The sequence below is a fragment of the Engraulis encrasicolus genome, chromosome 24 (genome assembly GCF_034702125.1).
Source record: "Engraulis encrasicolus isolate BLACKSEA-1 chromosome 24, IST_EnEncr_1.0, whole genome shotgun sequence".
NCBI lineage: Eukaryota > Metazoa > Chordata > Actinopteri > Clupeiformes > Engraulidae > Engraulis > Engraulis encrasicolus.
Window position 1 is genome coordinate 11,373,757 of NC_085880.1, and position 7,500 is coordinate 11,381,256.

At 46.6% G+C, this 7,500-nt stretch overlaps 1 protein-coding gene and 2 non-coding genes across 4 annotated transcripts in view; 2 read left to right on the forward strand and 1 right to left on the reverse strand.

Moving 5' to 3' along the window:
• akt3a (v-akt murine thymoma viral oncogene homolog 3a) overlaps positions 1 to 7,500 on the reverse strand; it is a 220,154-nt gene that overhangs the window by 117,377 nt on the left and 95,277 nt on the right. The gene's annotated exons all lie outside the window — the stretch shown is intronic.
• trnal-aag (transfer RNA leucine (anticodon AAG)) lies at positions 2,939 to 3,020 on the forward strand. The gene has a single exon. It is a non-coding gene; the product is annotated as a tRNA-Leu (tRNA).
• trnae-uuc (transfer RNA glutamic acid (anticodon UUC)) lies at positions 5,190 to 5,261 on the forward strand. Its single transcript has one exon. It is a non-coding gene; the product is annotated as a tRNA-Glu (tRNA).

The following is a 7,500-nucleotide window of genomic DNA, read 5'->3' on the forward strand; positions in this document are numbered from 1 at the left end:
CCCGCCATCCCCCACCACCCCCGTCGTATCAGGGCCCCCGGTGGTAATGAGGGGGATGAGTGCAGCTAATGGGAAATCTTGGACCCTGCCAGCCGAGCATATGGCACACATTTATCCCCTCTGAAAGCAACGCTAACAGTCACTTACATGATTAGGGACAAGACTCCGTGGCCACTTGATTTCTTACCCAGCTCCTCCTCCTCCTACCTACCTATGGTATCTACCCTGTCTCCCTCTCTGTCGAGCTCCTTATTCTTCATGCTTTAGTTTTGTCTTCCTTCTTAAATCCCACCCAAGTAAAGACTTTGTTTGTATGACGAATGAATGATTCTTAATATTTTATATGCCAACATATTCCTTGTTCGCTTTTTTGTACTTGACACTTTTTATGCTTTTGTACTATCTCCATCTTCATCTTCATCATCTACCATCTTCATCTCATCTTGGACTTTTGTGACCAAGCTGTACAAATGTTACTGTTCTGACCAAGTCATTTCATCTTGTAGCAAAGGTGACTCTAAGTGTTCAAGGATTAATCTTTGAATCACTTTATGTGCAAAACCAGTGTTTTCCTATCTGTTTTATTGCGTCCAAAGGTCAAACTCCACAGTATCGGCTACAACCTAAAGGCTTTTTCTGGTATAATCTAATCTATTGTGACATATCAAATGTCCCGTAAAGACTTTTTTAGCAATACTCTAACATAAGTGGAATTCTGTTCTAAGCACATTTCAATCGATTTCCTACAGCCCAAACTGCTGTGCAGAAAAAAGCAAAGGACTACTCCTAAAGGACTACTGCTATATTTTTTATTTTATTTTTAATATTTTTTATGATATTAATGAGGGCTGGTAGCGTGGAAAGCCAGGTTATAACATGAAAAGTTTGAGTTGCTGAGTGCTGTAGGTGGTTACCAAATAAAATTGTTGTTCAAATTGCCTCTGCATTCTATGTAACCAATCAGTCATGATGACTAGCCAGGGGCAAAACACCCTTTGCATTCTGATGCATTCCGAATGACAGGTTTGCTGTGTTATTCTGTCGGACCTCGAACGGCGCCGTATAATTTTGTTCATGCTGCAAGGTGGGTTTGTCTAGTTTATTTGGCTGGATCAGTGGTTCTCAACCTTTTTTGAATAAACACCCCCTACCTCATAAGTCTCTCAACACCCCCTTGACCTCATTGTATCTTAGTATTATAAAATAAATTTGACTAATGCCCCTCAATGGCAACTAAGCACCGCCCCCTCTCAGCTGTATCCTTCTCAACTCCCCCATAGGGCTCCCCAATGCCCCCTGGGGGGCTGTACAGACTCCATTGAGAAACACTCGCTAGATGATTGGTGTAATAATTACCATGCATACTCCCATTTGCATTGTGACCCATCTACGCGGCCTGCGTAGGGGTGTGTAGTGCACACATGCCAGTAACAAGGCCACCAGGTGTATCGGTTTCAGCTGTGGACGCCATCCAGGCGTCAGCTGTCACCGCTGGGTGACTTACAGTGGCTAAAACATGACAAACCGCAACATGTCAGCGCTATGAATCATTCATAGCAGAAACTGACTTCAAGGCTTGTGGGGGAGTATTGTAAGAGGCAGTCGCTTGAGTCAGTTGAAGTTAGAACTACCTCGACTTGACTGAATTCAAGTTCAGGCGTTTGTGACCTGGTGTGTGCAGTCACAGTGCACAAAAACATAATGCATAGACACATGACAAAAAGACATATGCATGCATATACTTATACAAACACACCCACGAAACAGGAGAAAGACATCCACCCTACTCCTGCACTTCACAATCTGGTGCGTCACCGGAGAGGACTAGTAAATCCAGATAAAGAAAAAAGTGACCGGAGTATCTTCAGATGTGGATATGGTACTGTTTTATTGGGCAAGTGCCAAGACTAACGTGTTGACGTCCTGACGTCTTCTTCAGAGTCAATATGATACTACATCATACACCTATGAATAATTCATAGCAGAAACCGACTTCAAGGTTTGTGAGGGACTCAGGAGTATTGTAAGCCACTTGGCTCTACTTAACTCATCCTCACCGATATACAGTAGCCTCCACGGAGAGTAAGTGACTAATATAGATTAAATGTTGACAACGTACATAAACTGAGTTATCAGGATATGAACAAGTGAAACAAGCAGTCATGGGCAGGGCATACTGAAAGGTATTAAAGAGAATAACTGGGTGTTTTTTTGCCACACTTGTGCGCCTTCTGCTCCTTTCTATATAATATGTATTTGTACACAGACATGCTGTATGCATAGACACACCGTAATAATGCATACACACATACGTATATGTAGGGTGTATATTAGTGTATAGTGTCGGGTGTATAGCCTTGTGGAGTGCTATGAGGGGGTGAGGAGGTGGGAGGAGGGGGGGGGGGGGTGTAAGGACCTGGGGGAGTCGGGGGAGGAGGTGGGAGGTGTGTGTGTGGGAGGTGTGTGTGTGTGTGTGTGTGTGTGTGTGTGTGTGTGTGTGTGTGTGTGTGTGTGCGTGTGCGTGTGTGTGTGTGCGTGTGTGAGGAGCGGGACACATGGTGGCATCTGCCACATTCCTGGCATAGCAGCCCAGACAGCAGGGCACACGCGGCCTTTAATGTTAATCATTTACTGAGCCGCAGACAGCTGCACACACACACACACACACACACACACACACACACACACACACACACACACACACACACACACACACACACACACACACACACACACACACACACACGAACACACACTGGAGGAGCAGAGCGGAGTGGATGGGGGAAGGAGTGGAGGAGAGGAGGACAGGGGGAGATAGGAGGAAAAAAGGGGAGTGTGTGTGTGTGTGTGTGGTTATAGATATTTGCTTTGATTTCACCTTTGTCCATCCACGTGAGTGCTCGGGTGAGAGTGACACAGTGTGCCTGCAAGAGTGTGTGGTAGCGTGGCCGAGCGGTCTAAGGCGCTGGATTAAGGCTCCAGTCTCTTCGGGGGCGTGGGTTCGAATCCCACCGCTGCCAACTCTGTTTTGTCCCTTACACATTTGAACCACACACTTGTCAGACTACAACAAGAACTTATGTGTAGAGGAGCATAGTGAGCTGATTTTCAAACGCAAATATACGTATTGGAGGACTCTGATGAAAATACATGTTGAAACCAGAAAATAGACATCCGTGTGGCATCAGATTCTTTTTCCTTTGTGCAAATATAAGTATGTATGAAATAAAAGCCTAAAATTGACAAAACAATAAAACACATAATGAGAGTAATGATGCATATCAAAGTCCAAAATAATGTTCTCCTTCCATTGGATATGAATTACTTTTTCTTTTTTACTTTTTTTATGACTTTCTAAATTCAATTTATTAACTAAATAGATATTAATGTATAATGACAAAGACTCAAATAGTCCATTCCTAATTGCCCAATTTTCCATTTCCCAAAAATTAGATTTTTGCACCATACTATCAGCAATATTAGTAATAGTAGTCCTTAGAGTAGTGTTTGCTGGTATTATTTCTGGAGATATAGTATGTCTCCATCCTCCTCCCTCTGTTATTTGGATCATACGCGCTGCGCTGAGGAAAGACAGCTGGGTCGCTGTGACCCAGAAGAGAGCATTACAGCGGCCATGGCAAACTGACCCCCATATCTATGACTTCCTATTCCAAATCAGGAAGGCGTGTGAGTGAGTAAGATATAGAGATAGAAAGAGAGAAGGGGGTGGGGTAGACAGAGAGAGAGAGAGAGAGAGAGAGAGAGAGAGAGAGAGAGAGAGAGAGAGAGAGAGAGAGAGAGGGAGAGAGGGAGAGAGGGAGGGAGAGAGAAGAAAAGAGGGAGAGAAAGGGGGAGAGGAAGACATGAAAACTGAACAAGGCAGTAAAATAGTTGAAAATGAAAATGAGAAAATGAGATAGCTGAAAGTAATAGGAAGCACAGAGTATGACTTGGAGAGAGAGAGAGAGAGAGAGAGAGAGAGAGAGAGAGAGAGAGAGAGAGAGAGAGAGAGAGAGAGAGAGAGAGAGAGAGAGAGAGAAGCACATCTCCAAAGAGAGTGGGATAGATTGAGAGTGCCAAATGGATCTGAGAGGCATGAAGGGGTCAGAGTGACCAGAGTGACCAGCACACACACAAGCACACGCATACGCACCCACACGCACACACACAGGCACACGCATACGCACCCACACGCACACACACAGGCACACGCATACGCACCCACACGTACACACACAGGCACACGCATACGCACCCACACGCACACACACAGGCACACGCATACGCACCCACACGTACACACACAGGCACACGCATACGCACCCACACGTACACACACTGGAGAACTACAATCCACTGGATAGACAACTAGTGACAGTAATCTGTAGCAGCTAAGACCTACAGCATGGGCACTATGCCAGGTCTATATTTTACTCTCCTATTTCTATATAGGTCTTCAAAACAAACCTCCTTTTGGACTGTTTACAGTCTGGTGGCCAGGGCAGGGAGGGATGTTATCATCTCCACGTGGCAGGCGCTAAGTAGATGACTGTGTCTGTCGGTGACATAAGAGGCATCCAGGAGGGCTAAAGACTTGTGTGTCAGAGGAGGTAATGCAGGAGCTGGAGAGAGGAAATGAGGTGGCGGTGGGAGGATGAGGAGGAGAAAGAGGAGGAGGAGGAGGAGGCGGGGGAGGTGGTGGTGGAGAAAGATGTGGATGAGGAGGAGGAAGAGGAGGAGGGGGTGGTGGCAGTGGTAGTGGGGAAGAAAGATGAGTAGGAAGAGGAAGAGGAGAAGAAATATGAGGATGAAGATGAGGAAGAGGAGGAGGTGGAGGTGGTGGAGGAGAATGATGTGGATGAGGAGGAGGAAGGAGATTGAAGATGTGGAAGAGGAGGAGGAGGAGGAGGAGGAGGAGGAGGAGGAGATAGAGGTGGAGGAGGAGGTGGAGAGAGAGGAGGAGGAGGAGATAGAGGTGGAGGAGGGAGGTGGAGGAGGAGGAGGAGGAGGAGGAGGAGGAGGAGGAGGATGTTGTGGCTGGTTGTGTCCACATGTTGTGAGCTGGTTGACGTATATCCGTCAGTGACATAACAGATAAGAGCCATCCAGATAAGAGCCATCCAGGAGTTTAAATGGTTGTATATTACAGGAGGTGGAGAAAAAGGAGTCAATTGAGACCAAAGGCAACCTCCCATATGGTCTAGCGGTTAGGATTCCTGGTTTTCACCCAGGCGGCCCGGGTTCGACTCCCGGTATGGGAATTGACTTTTCCTCCATGTAAGTCACTTTGGTTAAAGTGTAATGTAATGTAAAGGCTTCTGTGCCAGTGGAGGAGGAGGAGGAGGAGGTGGAGGAGGATGCTTTATAAAGGTGCACTGTGTAAGATGGTGGCCAGAGTAGGTATTGCAACTCTGTTGCTCATTGAAACGGCTGTCTGCAGCTAAATTTCATCTTTTCATGGATATTGACTAAATAATAAACTACTAATTACTGGTATGACCAAAGTATAGTAAGTTTTGCAGCTAAAAAATGTCTATTTCTGGACATTCAAAATGGCGGACCACGGAGAAGATCCCCCTTTTCATGTAGGAAAAGTGCAATTCTTTCAGTCATAATGAATACTTAGAATTTAATGGTGGTGATGAGAATTCGTGGAAAAGGTAACATTTCAGAATGGGCAGCATGAATTCTGGAAATAAACTACTAAAAGTATTACACAGTGCACCCTTAACCGTGGTGTGTGAGAGGAGGGGAAGACAGAGGCGGATAAGGCTTAACCCTTGTGTTTCTGTGGAAGTGTCGCTGGAAGCGTAGGCGGTTGCTTGCTGGTTGTGTCCACATGTTACGGGCTGCCTGCCTGGTCCTCTGGCTCTGTGACCACCTGACATGAAATGACTCTTGAATACTGAATGGCTGTCTTTCAGACAAGGAAGAGGCAGTGGCTTAACCCTCTGTCTCTTCAGGTGGGGGCTGGAGAAAGAGAAAGGGAGAAAGAGAGGAGGGGGAGGATGCTAAACGGAGGAGGTGGAGGTGTATGCGTAGGCGGCGGCTGTTGGTTGTGTCCACATGTTCTGGGCTGGCTGCCTGGACCTCTGGCTCTCTGACATAACAGAGGTGTCCAGGTGACTAAACGCTTGGAGGAGGAGGCTAAATACTTGTGTATTCGTTAAGCAGGTGGAGGTGGAGGTGTATGTGTAGGTGGTGGCTGGACGTGTCCACATGTTCTGGGCTGGTTGCCTAGACCTCTGGCTCTGACATAACAGAGGTGTCCAGGTGACTAAATGCTTAGAGGAGGATAAGGAAGTAAGAGGAAGAGGAGGCTAAACCCTCATGTGTATGTGTCCGTTGAGGAGGTGGAGGTGGAGGTGTATGCGTAGGCGGTGGCTGGACGTGTCCACATGTTGCGAGCTGGCTGCCTGTCTGTCCCTCTGGCCGCCTGACATAAGAGGGCTGCAGCCTGCGGTTGGTGGTGAGGTGAGCCGTGCTGGAAATAGCCGGATTAGCACGGCGGGCTGGCAGCGAACAGGCAGGCTAACACACACGCACACGCACACGCGTGCACACGCATACGCGCACGCACACACACACACACACACACACACACACACACACACACACACTAGCGTGCATGCATATAGACACATACACACACACACACAAACACACACACAAAAACACAAAAACACACACACACACACACACACACACACACACACACACACACACACACACACACACACACACACACACACACACACACACACACACACACACACACACACACACACACACACACACACACAAACACAAGGTGCTCAGGCACACAAGCTCACATTAAGCCCCAAACATGCTCCACCCACGTCTGAACTCTGCCCCGATTACCCAGACTGCAGTAGCCACACACACACACACACGCACGCACGGACGCACACACGCATGCACACACGCACACATACACACAACGTTGCACAATGCAGTGTTGCCGAAGCGCCACAGGTAGACCCGTAGATTAGATTTACAAACAATGTCACAAAATGAGATAATTCTGACAGAATAATTAATGCCACTAAGATACACACTAATGAACAGATGCAGCATCAGTATGAATATGTATTCACTCTGATTGATGACTATTTAATGTGACGATTAGCAATACAAACCTCCGGGGCGGCCTCTGTGTGTTTGTCTTGTTATCGTGTCTTCTTCTTTTGACATTGCATAATTTTGATTTCATGCCGAAATGGTGGGGCATTTTGCAAAGCTTACTTCTCGTGAATGTCTCTAAACCTTCTGATTCAAGGCTAAAACAAAAGAGAAGCCATCCACTCATCCATTCTTAAACTCATCCATCCATCCATCTATCTATTCATTCATCAATCAATCCGTCCATCCATCCATCCATCCATCCATCCATCCATCCATCCATCCATCCATCCATCCATCTCTTTCATTAATCTTCTTCATTTATCTCCTACACTCCATACATTTCTACTGTTCAAT